General features: G+C 50.3%; 2 protein-coding genes across 2 annotated transcripts in view; both read right to left on the bottom strand.

Annotated features, from left to right (window-relative positions):
- LOC142488371 (uncharacterized) overlaps positions 1–1,720 on the bottom strand; it is a 175,377-nt gene extending 173,657 nt beyond the window's left edge. Inside the window, exon 1 of the mRNA XM_075588831.1 lies at positions 1,671–1,720. The gene's annotated coding sequence lies outside the window, so the exon portion shown is untranslated. The remainder of the gene's footprint in view (positions 1–1,670) is intronic.
- The window catches only part of LOC142488331 (uncharacterized), a 47,899-nt gene extending 46,089 nt beyond the window's left edge, over positions 1–1,810 (bottom strand). The window contains exon 1 of the mRNA XM_075588708.1: positions 1,671–1,810. The gene's annotated coding sequence lies outside the window, so the exon portion shown is untranslated. The remainder of the gene's footprint in view (positions 1–1,670) is intronic.
- Positions 1,811–17,050: the final 15,240 nt, after the last annotated feature.

Raw genomic sequence — 17,050 nt, 5'->3', positions numbered from 1 at the left:
GCGGGGGACATCGGAAGACAGGTAGGAAACACCTCCCCTGCAGTATAGTACCTTGAGGGACTGCGGATCAGGTAAGATTCCAGGCGGGATTGCTGCTTTGGAAATCAAGAGGGGCATCCTGACACTGGTTAATGGGTTCAGAAGTCATTCACATCTGGCTTTTTTAGTTTTTATTTTCGTTTTGTGAGACACACACACACACACACACACACACACACAACTTTTCGAAATAAACCTACGTTTCTATGAAAATGTAAGTTTTTTTTTTTTTTGCGGCCCACCTAGACTTAAACCTTGTTTATTTGGCCCTTGTTAGCATTTGAGTTTGACATGCTTGGCCTAGACTGAAGCTGTGTGAATTGATCCTGAGAGTCACCCTGAATAGGCAGTACTGTGATTTTATTTGTTGAAAACCATGCAACATATACAATACAGAAACAGACTGTCAAAACATTACATATTTACATCGGGAGGGAAAAAAATACAAATCAAACAATAGAACACAAATTCAGTGCAATTATTTCAAATATTTACATTTCTCCACAGTTTTTCCCACTGTTTCTGTTCTATTCTGCTTTCTTCCCTCTGTTTCTGCCCTCTGATCTGAGCAACCATCCCTTGCAATGTTTCCTCCTCAGAAAGTTCCTTTTTATTTACTGGCACAAGAACTCTTGGTATCCAAAGGTGATACAAAATGGTGGCATTGATCACTCTCAGGGTGCTGGTGTTAACAATAGGCAGTACTGTGCCCCAGGACCGGCTGACCGGGGGAACCCCTGTGCCTGTTATCCAATTCTAACATACTGTGCAGAGTGGGGGCTGGTGGCAGAAACAACAGATCTCTTCAAAAAAAGAAGTTGGGTATTTTTAGGAAGGAAAGGTGTACAGGGATATAGCAAATAAGCAAATATGGGAAGGATGTTGATCCAGGGAGAAATCTTCCATTATCTAGTCAGGAAGTCATTTATTTTTCATCTTATGAGACATCATTGCCCGTAATATAAATTATCTTTAACTGTGCATGCAATGTCTTGTATATAATGTATAACCAGTACCATGTAACTGTATTTGTAAACATGTATTATTTGTCTTAACTCTGTGCCCAGGACATACTTGAAAACGAGAGGTAACTCTCAATATATTACTTCCTGGTAAAATATTTTTTAAATAAATAAATCATTGGATGATGTGTCACTGGGGTTTTTTGTTTGCTTTCCTCTGGATCAAAATAGTGTAAATACAAATATAGGATAAGTAACTGTCGTCTAAATTTAGCACAGATTGAACATTTGTATATTTTCAACCTGATCTACTATGTAACTATGTACAGTCATTTTGCCTCTCACCGGGGTCTGAATCCTGAACAAGCAGCAGTACCGACACCATGTAAACAATAACACTGAGTTTGAATCGGGAACCTGGTTCAATTCCTGGTGTCAGCTCCGTGTGACCTTGTGCAAGTCACTTTATCTCACTGTGCCTCAGGCACCAAAAACATAGATTGTAAGCTCATCTGGACAGGGACTGCGTCTGTAATAATACTATGTGCTAATGAGGGAAAAAAGTGCTATATTACAATACAGATTATTATTATTATTATTATATACATACAAATAAAGAAAACCTAAAAAAGGGATTAAGCAGATATATTATTAATATCTCATGATTACCTTGCTGCTGCTTGTGAGTGAGTCCTGCCGGCCTGTGATTACTCCCTGTATTCCTCCCTCACTGGTCCCAGTCCCCTGCTGCCCAGTACATTAGTGGCTATTTGCCCAGACTGCAGGTCTCAGGAGGCCGGGATGTGAGCAGCTAATGAATGTCTGAAGCTTCCTATTGTGTAGGAGAAGAGGACAGTCCCACTACCCTTATGGGGGTTACTGCCCCGTTTATCCTCTGCCCCTCCTTTATCAGCCCCTCAGCAGCTGCTCATTTCTCCTGCATGATAACACAGCCCTGTCTGTACCTGGGAAGGGGACGTCTCATATTTACTGGGATCTCACTTCCAAACCAGAGGACAGACCGGTTATTCCCTGCTAGCTGTGTCCCCTCCTCTCTCCTGTGTCACCTCCCCCTGCTAGCTGTGTCCTCCCCTCCGTCCTGTGTCCCCTCCCCCTGCTAGCTGTATCCTCCCCTCCGTCCTGTATCCCTCCCCCTGCTAGCTGTGTCCCCCTACCTCCTGTGTGCCCTCCCCTCCTGTGTCCCCTCCCCCTGCTAGCTGTGTCCTCCCCTCCCTCCTTTGCCTCCTCCCCCTGCTAGCTGTGTCCTCCCCTCCCTCCTGTGTCCCCCCCTCCCTCCTGTGTCCCCCCCCCTCCCTCCTGTGTCCCTCCCCCTCCCTCCTGTGTCCCTCCCCCTCCCTCCTGTGTCCCTCCCCCCTGTGTCCCTCTCCTCCCTCCTGTGTCCCTCCCCTCCCTCCTGTGCCCCCCCCTGCTTGCTGTGATGTTCTGCCTGTGCTCCCCCCCGCCTGCTTGCTGTGATGTTCTGCCTGTGCTCACACGTGTCCCTCCCCCCTGTGTCCCTCCCTGTCCCTCCCCTCCCTCCTGTGCCCCCCCCTCCCCTCCCTCCTGTGCCCCCCCCTCCCTCCTGTGCCCCCCCTCCCTCCTGTGCCCCCCCCTCCCCTCCCTCCTGTGCCCCCCCCCTCCCCTCCCTCCTGTGCCCCCCCCCCTGCTTGCTGTGATGTTCTGCCTGTGCTCACACCTCCCCTGCTTGTTCTGTGCAGACACAATTTGCATTTACACAGACAGGAGCTGATACACAGACCAGTGTGTAACCTTTTTTTGGTTAAGGAACCCTATAATTATATTGTGACATTCTGAGGGACTCCAACTCTCTAATTAGGGTGACCAGATTTACAAAAGTAAAAACCGGGACACAGTAAAAAATTATTTTTAAATAAAACATCACCAACTGCGCCCCTTCTATGTGTCTCTCCACCCCTCTCTGTCACCCCTTCTCTCACACACACCCTCCAAATTCTCTCTCCCCCATCCCTCCATTCTCTCAGTCCCCCTTCCCTCCATTCTCTCTCCCCCATGCCTCCATTTTCTTCCCCCCCCCCCATGCCTCCATTCTCTTCCGCCCCATGCCTCCATTCTCTTACCCCCCCCATGCCTCCATTCTCTTCCCCCCCCATGCCTCCATTCTCTTTCCCCCCCATGCCTCCATTCTATTACCCCCCCATGCCTCCATTCTCTTCCCCCCCCCATGCCTCCATTCTCTTCCCCCCCCCCATGCCTCCATTCTCTTTCCCCCCCATGCCTCCATTCTCTTTCCCCCCCATGCCTCCATTCTATTACCCCCCCATGCCTCCATTCTCTTCCCCCCCATGCCTCCATTGTCTCCCCCCCATGCCTCCATTCTCTTTCCCCCCCATGCCTCCATTCTCTTCCCCCCCATGCCTCCATTGTCTCCCCCCCCATGCCTCCATTCTCTTTCCCCCCCCATGCCTCCATTCTCTTCCCCCGACATGCCTCCATTCTCTTTCCCCCACATGCCTCCATTCACTTTCCCCCCCATGCCTCCATTCTGTTTCCCCCCCATGCCTCCATTCACTTTCCCCCCCATGCCTCCATTCTGTTCCCCCCCCCCATGCCTCCATTCTCTTTCCCCCCCATGCCTCCATTCTCTTTCCCCCCCATGCCTCCATTCTTTCCCCCCCATGCCTCCATTCTCTTCCCCCCGACATGCCTCCATTCTCTTTCCCCCACATGCCTCCATTCACTTTCCCCCCCATGCCTCCATTCTGTTTCCCCCCCATGCCTCCATTCACTTTCCCCCCCATGCCTGCCTCCATTCTCTTTCCCCCCCATGCCTCCATTCTCTTTCCCCCCATGCCTCCATATTCTCTTCCCCCCCCATGCCTCCATTCTCTTTCCACCCTTCCCATTCTCTGTCTCCCTCCCCCATTCTCTGTGTCTCCCAAATTCTCTGTCTCTCCCAATTGTCTGTGTCTCTCTCCCCCATTCTCTGTTTCTCTCCCCCATTCTCTGTGTCTCTCTCCCCCATTCACTGTGTGAGTGTCTCTCTCCACCCCCCCCTGCCCCCATTGTGTGTCTCTCTCTCCCCCATTCTGTGTGTGTGTGTCTCTCTCCCTGTCCATTCTCTGTGTGTCTCTCCCCCCCCCCCCCCCCCGATTCTCTGTGTGTGTTTGTCTCTCTCCCCCCCATTCTCTGTATGTGTTAGTCTCTCTCTCTCACCGCCCCCATTCTGTCTCTGGGTGTGTGTTTGTCTCTCTCCCCCCATTCTCTGTATGTGTGTGTCTCTCTCTCCGCCCCCATTCTGTCTCTGGGTGTGTGTGTGTCTCTCCCCCATTCTGTGTGTGTGTGTGTCTCCCCCCATTATCTGTGTGTGTGTTCCTCTCTCCCCCATTCTGTCTGTGCGTGTGTGTGTGTGTCTTTCTCTCCACCCATTATCTGTGTGTGTGTGTGTGTGTGTCTCTCTCTCCCCCATTCTGTGTGTGTGTGTGTCTCTCTCTCCCCAATTATCTGTGTGTGTGTGTGTGTGTGTGTGTGTGTGTGTGTGTGTGTGTGTGTGTGTGTGTGTGTGTGTGTGTGTCTCTCTCTCCCCCATTCTGTGTGTGTGTGTGTGTGTCTCTCCCCCATTATCTCTGTGTGCGTCCCTGTCTCCCCCATTCTCTATGTGTGTGTTTGTCTCCCCCCCCATTCTGTGTGTGTGTTTGTCTCCCCCATTCTGTGTGTGTGTCTCTCTCCCCCCCCCCCCCCCATTCTGTCTCTGTGTGTGAGTGTGTCTCTCTCTCCCCCCCATTCTGTGTGTGTGTCTCTCTCTCTCCCCCCCCCCCCCATTCTCTGTGTGTGTCTCTCTCTCCCCCATTCTCTGTGTGTGTCTCTCTCCCCCCCCATTCTCTGTGTGTGTCTCTCTCTCTCCCATTCCCTGTGTGTCTCTCTCTCTCTCCAATTCTCTCTGTGTGTCTCTCTCTCCCCCATTCTATGTGTCCATTCTATGTGTGTGTCTCTCTCTCTCTCTCCATTATCTCTGTGTGTGTCTCTCTCTCTCTCCCATTCTCTGTGTGTGTGTCTCTCTCATCCCATTATCTCTGCGTGTGTCCCTATCTCCCCATTCTCTGTGTGTGTGTCTCCCCCATTCTGTGTGTGTCTCTCTCTCCCCCATTCTCTGTGTGTGTGTGTGTCTCTCTCTCCCCCATTCTCTGTGTGTGTGTGTCTCTCCCCCCCCCCATTCTCTGTGTGTGTGTCTCTCCCCCCCCCCCCATTCTGTCTCTGTGTGTGTGTGCTCTCTCCCCCATTCTCTGTGTGTGTCTCTCTCTCTCTCCCATTCTCTGTGTGTGTGTCTCTCTCACCCCATTATCTCTGTGTGTCCCTATCTCCCCATTCTCTGTGTGTGTGTGTCTCTCTCCCCCCCCCATTCTCTGTGTGTGTGTCCCTCTCTCCCCCATTCTCTGTGTGTGTCTCCCCCATTCTGTGTGTGTCTCTCTCTCTCCCCCATTCTCTCTGTGTGTGTGTGTGTGTGTCTCTCTCTCTCTCCCCCATTCTCTCTGTGTGTGTGTGTGTGTCTCTCCCCCCCCCATTCTCTGTGTGTGTCTCTCCCCCCCCCCCATTCTCTGTGTGTGTGCTCTCTCCCCCATTCTCTGTGTGTGTCTCTCTCTCTCTCCCATTCTCTGTGTGTGTGTCTCTCTCCCCGCATTCTGTGTGTGTGTGTGTGTGTGTGTCTCTCTCACCCCATTATCTCTGTGTGTGTCCCTATCTCCCCATTCTCTGTGTGTGTGTGTCTCTCTCCCCCCCCCATTCTCTGTGTGTGTGTCCCTCTCTCCCCCCATTCTGTGTGTGTGTGTCTCCCCCCATTCTGTGTGTGTGTCTCTCTCTCACCCCATTCTCTCTCTCTCTCTCTCTGTGTCTCCCCCCCATTCTGTGTGTGTGTCTTTCTCTCCCCCATATTCTCTCTCTCCCCCATATTCTCTTTCTCTCCCCCCATATTCTCTCTCTGTCTCTCTCTGTCTCTCTCTCTCTCCGCATTCTGTCTCTCTTCCCCATTCTGTCTCTCTCTCTCCCATTCTGCCTCTCTCTCTCCCCCATTCTGTCTCTCTCTCCCCCCCATTCTGTGTTTCTCTCTTTACCAACTGCGCCCCTTCTCCTATGTGTCTCTCCACCCCTCTCTGCCCCCCTTCTCTCACACACACCCCCAAATTCTCTCTCTCTCCCATCCCTCCATTCTCTCAGTCCCCGATCCCTCCATTCTCTCTCCCCCCCATGCCTCCATTCTCTTCCCTCCACCCCATGCCTCCATTCTCTTTCCCCCCCATGCCTCCATTCTCTTATGACCCCCCATGTCTCCATTCTCTTTCCCCCCCATGCCTCCATTCTCTTTCCCCCCCGATGCCACCATTCTCTTCCCTCCCCCATGCCTCCATTCTCTTTTCCAACTGCGCCCCTTCTCCTATGTGTCTCTCCACCCCTCTCTGCCCCCCTTCTCTCACACACACACCCCAAATTCTCTCTCTCCCCCATCCCTCCATTCTCTCAGTCCCCCATCCCTCCATTCTCTCTCCCCCCATGCCTCCATTCTCTTCCCCCCACCCCATGCCTCCATTCTCTTTCCCCCCCCATGCCTCCATTCTCTTATGACCCCCCATGTCGCCATTCTCTTTCCCCTCCCCCATGCCTCCATTCTCTTCCCCCCCCATGCCTCCATTCTCTTTCCCCCCCCATGCCTCCATTCTCTTTCCCCCCCCCCCCCATGCCTCCATTCTCTTTCCCCTATGCCTCCATTCTCTTTCCACCCTTCCCATTCTCTGTCTCTCTCCCCCATTCTCTGTCTCTCCCCCAATTCTCTGTCTCTCCCCAATTCTCTGTCTCTCTCCCCCATTCTGTCTCTCTCCCCCATTCTCTGTGTCTCTCTCCCCCATTCACTGTGTGAGTGTCTCTCCCCCCCACATTGGGTGTGTGTCTCTCTCCCCCCATTCTGTGTGTGTGTGTCTCTCCCCCCCCCATTCTCTGTGTGTGTCTCTCTCCCCCCGTTCTCTGTATGTGTGTGTCTCTCACTTCCCCATTCTCTGTGTGTGTCTCTCTCTCTCCCCCCCATTCTGTCTCTGTGTGTGTGTGTGTATCTCCCCCATTATCTGTGTGTGTGTCTCTCTCTCCCCCCATTATCTGTGTGTGTGTCCCTCTCTCCCCCCATTCTGTGTGTGTCTCTCTCTCCCCCCATTCTCTGTGTGTGTGTGTGTGTCTCTCTCTCTCAATCCCCCATTCTGTGTGTGTGTCTCTCTCTCACCCCATTCTCTCTCTCTCTCTGTGTGTCTCCCCCCCATTCTGTGTGTGTGTCTTTCTCTCCCCCATATTCTCTCTCTCCCCCATATTCTCTTTCTCTCCCCCATATTCTCTCTCTGTCTCTCTCTGTCTCTCTCTCCGCATTCTGTCTCTCTTCCCCATTCTGTCTCTCTCTCTCCCCCATTCACTGTGTGAGTGTCTCTCTCCACCCCCCCCCTGCCCCCATTGTGTGTCTCTCTCTCCCCCATTCTGTGTGTGTGTGTCTCTCTCCCTGTCCATTCTCTGTGTGTCTCTTCCCCCCCCCCCCCCGATTCTCTGTGTGTGTTTGTCTCTCTCCCCCCATTCTCTGTATGTGTGTGTCTCTCTCTCTCACCGCCCCCATTCTGTCTCTGGGTGTGTGTTTGTCTCTCTCCCCCCATTCTCTGTATGTGTGTGTCTCTCTCTCCGCCCCCATTCTGTCTCTGGGTGTGTGTCTCTCCCCCATTCTGTGTGTGTGTGTGTCTCCCCCCATTATCTGTGTGTGTGTTCCTCTCTCCCCCATTCTGTCTGTGCGTGTGTGTGTGTGTGTCTTTCTCTCCACCCATTATCTGTGTGTGTGTGTGTGTGTGTGTCTCTCTCTCCCCCATTCTGTGTGTGTGTGTCTCTCTCTCTCCCCAATTATCTGTGTGTGTGTGTGTGGTCTCCCCCATTCTCTATGTGTGTGTTTGTCTCCCCCCCATTCTGTGTGTGTGTGTGTGTTTGTCTCCCCCATTCTGTGTGTGTCTCTCTCCCCCCCCATCTGTCTCTGTGTGTGTGTGTGTCTCTCTCTCCCCCCCATTCTGTGTGTGTGTCTCTCTCTCTCCCCCCCCCCCCCATCTCCCATTCTCTGTGTGTGTCCTCTCTCTTCTCCCCCATTCTCTGTGTGTGTCTCTCTCCCCCCCCCATTCTCTGTGTGTGTCTCTCTCTCCCCCATTCTGTGTGTGTGTCTCTCTCTCTCTCCAATTCTCTCTGTGTGTGTCTCTCTCCTCCCCCCATTCTGTGTGTGTGTGTCTCTCTCTCTCTCCCATTATCTCTGTGTGTGTGTCTCTCTCTCACCATTCTCTGTGTGTGTGTCTCTCTCACCCCATTATCTCTGCGTGTGTCCCTATCTCCCCATTCTCTGTGTGTGTGTCTCCCCCATTCTGTGTGTGTCTCTCTCTCCCCCATTCTCTGTGTGTGTGTGTGTCTCTCTCTCCCTCTCCCCCATTCTCTGTGTGTGTGTGTCTCTCCCCCCCCCCCCCATTCTCTGTGTGTGTGTCTCTCACCCCCCCCCATTCTGTCTCTGTGTGTGTGTGCTCTCTCCCCCATTCTCTGTGTGTGTCTCTCCTCTCTCTCCCATTCTCTGTGTGTGTGTCTCTCCTCACCCCATTATCTCTGTGTGTGTCCCTATCTCCCCATTCTCTGTGTGTGTGTGTCTCTCTCCCCTCCCATTCTCTGTGTGTGTGTCCCTCTCTCCCCCATTCTCTGTGTGTCTCCCCCATTCTGTGTGTGTCTCTCTCTCTCCCCCATTCTCTGTGTGTGTGTGTGTGTGTGTGTGTGTCTCTCTCTCTCTCCCCCATTCTCTCTGTGTGTGTGTGTGTGTGTCTCTCCCCCCCCCCATTCTCTGTGTGTGTCTCTCCCCCCCCCCCCATTCTCTCTGTGTGTGTGCTCTCTCCCCCCATTCTCTGTGTGTGTGTCTCTCTCTCTCTCCCATTCTCTGTGTGTGTGTCTCTCTCCCCCCATTCTGTGTGTGTGTGTGTGTGTGTGTGTGTGTCTCTCTCTCACCCCATTATCTCTGTGTGTGTCCCTATCTCCCCATTCTCTGTGTGTGTGTGTCTCTCCCCCCCCCATTCTCTGTGTGTGTGTCTCTCACCCCCTCCCATTCTGTCTCTGTGTGTGTGTGCTCTCTCCCCCATTCTCTGTGTGTGTCTCTCTCTCTCTCCCATTCTCTGTGTGTGTGTCTCTCTCACCCCATTATCTCTGTGTGTGTCCCTATCTCCCCCATTCTCTGTGTGTGTGTGTCTCTCTCCCCCCCCATTCTCTGTGTGTGTGTCCCTCTCTCCCCCCATTCTCTGTGTGTCTCCCCATTCTGTTGTGTCCTCTCTCTCTCCCCCCATTCTCTGTGTGTGTGTGTGTGTGTGTGTGTGTGTGTGTGTGTGTGTGTCTCTCTCTCTCTCTCCCCCCATTCTCTCTGTGTGTGTGTGTGTGTCTCTCCCCCCCCCCATTCTCTGTGTGTGTCTCTCCCCCCCCATTCTCTGTGTGTGTGCTCTCTCCCCCATTCTCTGTGTGTGTCTCTCTCTCTCTCTCCCATTCTCTGTGTGTGTGTCTCTCTCCCCCCATTCTGTGTGTGTGTGTGTGTGTCTCTCTCTCACCCCATTATCTCTGTGTGTGTCCCTATCTCCCCATTCTCTGTGTGTGTGTGTCTCTCTCCCCCCCCCCCATTCTCTGTGTGTGTCCCTCTCTCCCCCCATTCTGTGTGTGTGTGTCTCCCCCCATTCTGTGTGTGTGTCTCTCTCTCACCCCATTCTCTCTCTCTCTCTCTGTGTCTCCCCCCCATTCTGTGTGTGTGTCTCTTCTCTCCCCCATATTCTCTCTCTCCCCCCATATTCTCTTTCTCTCCCCCATATTCTCTCTCTGTCTCTCTATCTCTCCGCATTCTGTCTCTCTTCCCATTCTGTCTCTCTCTCTCCCATTCTGCCTCTCTCTCTCCCCCCATTCTGTCTCTCTCTCCCCCCCATTCTGTGTTTCTCTCTTTACCAACTGCGCCCTTCTCCTATGTGTCCTCTCCACCCCTCTCTGCCCCCCTCTCTCTCACACACACACCCCAAATTCTCTCTCTCTCCCCCATCCCTCCATTCTCTCAGTCCCGATCCCTCCATTCTCTCTCCCCCCCATGCCTCCATTCTCTTCCTCCACCCCATGCCTCCATTCTCTTTCCCCCCCATGCCTCCCATTCTCTTATGACCCCCCATGTCTCCATTCTCTTTCCCCTCCCCCATGCCTCCATTCTCTTCCCCCCCCCATGCATCCATTCTCTTTCCCCCCCCATGCCCTCCATTCTCTTTCCCCCCCCGATGCCACCATTCTCTTCCCTCCCCCATGCCTCCATTCTCTTTTCCAACTGCGCCCCTTCTCCTATGTGTCTCTCCACCCCTCTCTGCCCCCCTTCTCTCACACACACACCCCAAATTCTCTCTCTCTCCCCCATCCCTCCATTCTCTCAGTCCCCCATCCCTCCATTCTCTCTCCCCCCATGCCTCCATTCTCTTCCCCCCCACCCCATGCCTCCATTCTCTTTCCCCCCCCCATGCCTCCATTCTCTTATGACCCCCCATGTCGCCATTCTCTTTCCCCTCCCCCCATGCCTCCATTCTCTTCCCCCCCCCATGCCTCCATTCTCTTCCCCCTCCATGCCCTTCCATTCTCTCCCCCCCCCATGCCTCCATTCTCTTTCCCCTATGCCTCCATTCTCTTTCCACCCTTCCCATTCTCTGTCTCTCTCCCCCATTCTCTGTCTCTCCCCAATTCTCTGTCTCTCCCCAATTCTCTGTCTCTCTCCCCATTCTGTCTCTCTCCCCCATTCTCTGTGTCCTCTCTCCCCCATTCACTGTGTGAGTGTCTCTCCCCCCCCACATTGGGTGTGTGTCTCTCTCCCCCATTCTGTGTGTGTGTGTCTCTCTCCCCCCCCCCATTCTCTGTGTGTGTCCTCTCTCCCCCCGTTCTCTGTATGTGTGTGTCATCCTCACTTCCCCCCATTCTCTGTGTGTGTCTCTCTCTCTCCCCCCCCATTCTGTCTCTGTGTGTGTGTGTGTATCTCCCCCATTATCTGTGTGTGTGTCTCTCTCTCCCCCCATTATCTGTGTGTGTGTCCCTCTCTCCCCCATTCTGTGTGTGTCTCTCTCTCCCCCCCATTCTGTGTGTGTGTGTGTGTGTGTGTGTGTGTGTGTGTCTCTCTCTCTCTCAATCCCCCATTCTGTGTGTGTGTGTCTCTCTCTCTCCCCCCCCCCATTCTCTGTGTGTGTGTGTGTCTCTCCTCCCCCCATTATCTCTGTGTGTGTCCCTGTCTCCCCCCATTCTGTGTGTGTGTGTGTGTCTCCCCCCCCCCCATTCTGTGTGTGTCTCCCCCATTCTGTGTGTGTCTCTCTCTCTCCCCCCATTCTCTGTGTGTGTGTGTGTCCTCTCCTCTCTCCCCCCCCCATTCTGTGTGTGTGTCTCTCTCTCCCCCCCATTCTGTGTGTGTGTGTGTGTGCTCTCTCTCTCTCCCCCCCCCCCAATTATCTGTTTGTGTCCCTCTCTCCCCATTCTGTGTATGTGTGTGTCTCTCTCTCTCCCCCATTCTCTGTGTGTGTCTCTCTCTCCCCCCCCCCCCATTCTCTGTGTGTGTGTGTGTGTGTGTCTCCCCCCCATTCTGTGTGTGTGTCCTCTCTCTCCCCCCATTCTATCTCTCTCTATTATGATGCCAGGGTCATGTGTGATGTGTGAATAGCCCCCGGTAGCATTAACTCAGCTTCCTTTCAAATCACTCCAAGTCCTAGAATATTTCCTTCACTTTATTGGAAAAGCAGCATTAAATACAGGTTCTTGTGGATGGTGTGTAGTTGTGATTTGTAGTTAGAAACAGGTAGAAAAAGATGGCCTTGCCATAGGAGATTAACAGAGATGGGTGCTGTACTCACTGTCTGCAGGGTGGAAAAGGAAGTGAGGGGCAATGTGGGTAAAAGGAATAGTCTTGGGACAGACTATCTGTGAACAAAACAGGGGGGAGGGCAGACTAGCCCATTCTGGTGAGGATCTCAGAGGCTGCAGTAGCAGCTCACTGATTACATGCCCAGAGGCCATAAATGCAACATTGTTACATATCACACAGTATGTGTGTGCAAACTCCATGCAGCTGAAAACAAGAACTGACAGGCAGAAGCTGCAAAGGAAAGAGGGGGTGTGTAACAGGGGAGTAATCCCTGTTCAATTAATGTGCCTTTAAAAAGCTTAGGGTGAAACAGGGATGTGATTCTTGTTCCATGACACTCTCTGTGTGTGTGTCCCCCCCTCCCCCCCATTCTGTGTGTGTGTGTCTTTTTCTCCCCCATATTCTCTCTCTCCCCCATATTCTCTGTCTCTCTCTGTCTCTCTATCTCCCTCTCTCTCTCTCTGTCTCTCTCTCTCTGTCTCTCTCCCCATTCTGTCTCTCTCTCTCTCCCCATTCTGTCAATAAGGGGGAACCTGATTAGTATTGCGGCCCATAAGAAAAAAGAGAGCAACGCTAAAATCAGGAAAGAACACGCGGAGCTAAAGACACTGTGGGATAAATATAAAATCACCCCAGACCCTGCCACCCGCCAACAGATTGGCGACGCTCAGACTAAACTAAATCTACTTCTGGCCTCTCAGGCGGAGAAGTCGTTGAGTTGGACTAAGAGAAGATTCTTTGAAAAAGCAAACAAACCAGATACCCTGCTGGCTAATATGATCAGCGCTAAAACCAGTAATTATAATATCCAGGCCCTACGGCTGGAGTCAGGCGACACCACGGCCAACCCGCAAAAAATTGTAGCGGAGTTCAAAACATACTACGCGAAATTATATGATGGGGACAAAGTAGCCCACTCGGCTGGCACGGACAAAGCCCTGAAAGATTTCTTGAAGGGCTCGAATCTACCGGGCCTGAGTAGGTTGGACAGAGAGGCAATGGGTAGTGACTTTACAACGGAGGAAATATTGGAGGTTATCAAACACCTAAAACCCTCTAAAGCCCCGGGTCCCGACGGTTTCTCGAATCTTTATTATAAGAAATTCGGAAAATTCTTAACCCCGTTCCTTCGCAACATGTTTAATCAAGTACTGGGAGGCACCCCTTTCCCCCAACACATGCTCCAAGCGTCCATCTCGGTAATACACAAACAGGGAAAAGACCCGTTGGACTGCAAAAGCTACAGACCAATATCCCTGATTAATTCGGACATTAAAATTTATGCCAAACTCCTGGCCAATAGATTGGGTCTCATCCTACCCAGACTGGTGCACCCAGATCAAGTCGGGTTTGTCCCGGGTCGACAGTCTTCAGACAATACTCGACGAATCATTGATCTGTTAGAAATAGCCAATGCCAGATCAATACCAGTTATGGCGCTCAGTCTGGATGCAGAAAAAGCATTTGATAGGATAGACTGGCCATATCTTGAGGCCACGCTTGGAGCGTTTGGGATGGGAGAGAAACTAACAAAAGCAATTTTCGCCCTTTACGAGAATCCGTTGGCAAGGGTTACCCACCAGGGGTTCGTCTCGGACCCCTTCCAAATTAAGAGCGGAACAAGACAGGGCTGCCCGCTCTCCCCCTCCTCTTTGCTTTGTGTATGGAGCCACTGGCCGCCCACATACGCGAGAGCAAAGACATTACGGGTATAGACATTGGAAACCAGTCGCATAAGGTGGCACTCTATGCGGATGACGTGTTCCTGACTATATCTAGACCCCTTACCTCTCTGCCAAATCTTTTTGACCTGCTGGGGAGATTCAACAGGATCTCTGGATTCAAAATAAACCAGTCCAAATCTGATGCCATGAATATTAATCTCCCCACGCACATGGAGAAGCTGATCGCCTTAAATTTTAATTTTAATTGGCAACCGAAAAACATTAGATACCTGGGGATCAACGTCACCAAGTCTTATGACACGCTATATCAGGCGAACTATCCCAAATTGACACAGACTTTGAGAGGGGACCTCAAAAGATGGTCCACCCACAATATTTCGTGGATCGGAAAGATCCACTGCGTTAAGATGAACCTGCTTCCACGCATCCTATACCTCTTCCAAACCCTCCCAGTGCCGATAGGATTGAAGGATGTCCTCTCACTTCAATCAGCTATAGATAAATTTATCTGGGGAGGCAAGAAAGCGAGGGTGGGAAAACAAATTATGCGTAAACGAACGGAAGCAGGAGGGCTGGCGGTACCTTGTTTGTTGTCCTACTACAAAGCGGCGCAATTATGCCAAATCGTGCAATGGCACACGAATCCAGACTCAAAAAGATGGGTCGCCCTAGAAAAGGAGCTCTGCTCCCCTGTGGCTCTGGAACATGTAATCTGGCTCCCCAAAAAGGCACGGACTGGTGCCAAACTGCCGCTATCCTCCATGAACAACTCGATCTCGGTTTGGGAGGCCACACGTATGAGATGTAGTCTGACCCATAAAGCGTCAGGTATGACCCCACTTTGGGATAACCCACTTTTTGCTCCGGGCCGGACCAGCGCAGACTTTTCTATCTGGAAAAAAAGCAAAATTAACAGGCTAATAGATCTGGGGGGAAAACGAGGCGTTCAAACATTCGATTTACTTAAAGAATACCAAAACATTCCCAACGCCGAGTTCTTTAGATACCTCCAGCTCAGAGCGTTTTATCAATCAGTGCAGCCCCACATACCAATGACGAATTTTGAAAAGCTCTGTCGTTCGGGGACATCCACCAAGGGACTCACATCGCAGATGTACGGGGAAGTAATCGGTTCTAGTAAGACAGTGACGGACAAACTGGGTATATGATTAAATGGGAAAAGGACTTAGGGGAGGAAATTGATGTAGAGGAATGGACAAAAATTGTGACGGCGACTTCAAAAAGCTCAATGTGCACGACTTTGAGGGAGAATGCATATAAAGTTATGATGAGATGGTACCACACCCCCACTAAATTAGCTAAATTTCTGCCCAGCTACTCCCCATTGTGCCCAAGACAATGTGGACAACAAGCAGACTTGCTCCACATGCTGTGGTCTTGCCCCAAACTTACGCCGGTCTGGGATTCAGTTAATGATTGGCTGAATAGGATCCTCGGCACATCCACCCCCGTCGACCCATGGCGGTTCCTTTTGAACAGGCCGCAAAAAGGTCTCTCCAGGGGAGCAAATAAACTGGCGGTACATTTCGCAACGGCGGTGAGGGGGGAGATCGCAGCACGTTGGAAACAAAATGAAATCCCAATAATCGCAAAGATCAGGAACCGAATTTGGTCAGTTTGCCAGATGGAGAAATTGACGAGTCTGGTCAATGACACTGTTAATGTATATTTTGGTAGGGGTCCTAAGTTTATATGTTTAAGAATATATGCTCCATTTTTGTCAGCTCAGGTACAATGTGTATAGCTGTAGGGAAAAGTATAGGAACTCTGTTTTAACACAGAGAGCAAAAGTCACTTCTAATACAGTTGCTCCTTGCTGAGATCAAGCCCCATATATCCTGTTTGACCAGAATCCTGATATATTCAAACTGTCTTGTCAGCAATGTACGATAGCCACGGCAACTGGGGGTTAGCTGACAGAAAATAGCTTTGTTAAGGATAACTATAGCAACGACAGCTGGGCTGGGGGGTAACTGAAAGGAATATGGCATTGTTAAGGACAACTGGCTTCTGTTAAGTGTACATGGCAACTTGGCAACCTGAATGAATTGTAACTATGTGACAACAACCCGAAAGGGCTATAAGAACTGATGCATGTGCCCATTAAAGCAGACCAGTGAGTGAGAACGATACCTTGTGTCCGAATTATTCACTTGTCTCCAGGCGCCTGTCCAGCTATCCTGTCCAGCACATTGAACCTGAAAGGGACCTCCCGGGAGGCAGTCTTGAGTCCACAGGGTAGACCTGCTACCGTACGGCGGAAAGCAGGCCATATTTTCATCTGGTGTCAGAAGTGGGATAGGGCACCATCTGGGTAAGTACGAGATATTAATTGTTATCCGTATCATGCCCGGGTGTCTCCCTATCAAAAGATACCCAATTTATATAGTCTGGTGGACTAAGGCAAGGGTAGAATAACTACGAGTTAAAGTCTCGTAGGGTAGAATAACTACGAGTTAAAGTCTCGTAGAATACATCGTGGGTTAGAGTCCCGGATGTGAATAATATTCTTTTTGATATATATGAGTTCAATGTGACTGTGGAAGCTGATTTTTGTTTAAAATTTTAAAGTGCATAAGTATTGGCTTGTATTGTTTTGCTAGCTTATAAGTATTTAAAGTTATAAGGATATATATATATATATATATATATATATATATATATATATTTTTTTTTTTTTATAAGTGTGTTGCGGTAATAGGAATGGTAAGAATGGTCAAGGGGATAAGAGGAACTGTATTTTTGCCTGACTGTTGGTTCCCTATATCACGGACATTTAGATAAAGTGTTATATTCTGTTAGAATTATTGCCCGTTGTTAAGATAAGTTTTCTTTATAAGATAATAGTGAAGACAAACAAGTAACATGTCCAGAAGTAATATGGGCAAGATAAAGTATAAGACTAACAATAACAATGTTAGGTTAAAAAAAAAAAAAAAAAAAAAAAGTTTTAAATATGTCATTATTGGGGCATTTACATTGACAAATTGACTGAATAAAGGTGTAACAGCAAGTGAAGTTGCCGATAGATTATTGTAAATGATCAAGGCATATGGAGGTATTGAGGAAGTAGAGACAAACGCAAGACCACTTATAGTGGCAGTATATGTGAAAGGTTTACATGCAGTAATTGGGAAGCAAGTAGAGACTGTGTGTATTGGTTGGGAGCATAAAAGATTGTCAGAAATTTCTACTGTGGTAGAGAATGCAAATGAGCAGAGAAGCTAAGGAAAAGACTCAAAGTGTTTAAGAAATAAATCTGTTAACAAAAGTAAAGAATGATAGAACCAAAAAGGGTAGAGATTAAGGAAGGGAAATGAGGGACTGAATTTAAAATCTAAAAGTCAGCTCTGTCCCTCCTTGTAATTGTATGCAGCCCACAGTTGCAGAAACCCCCACCTTTTTTTCATTGAATGTTACAC

Source organism: Ascaphus truei, chromosome 2 (assembly GCF_040206685.1).
Source record: "Ascaphus truei isolate aAscTru1 chromosome 2, aAscTru1.hap1, whole genome shotgun sequence".
Taxonomy (NCBI): domain Eukaryota; kingdom Metazoa; phylum Chordata; class Amphibia; order Anura; family Ascaphidae; genus Ascaphus; species Ascaphus truei.
This window is presented reverse-complemented; position numbering and strand designations above follow the sequence as displayed.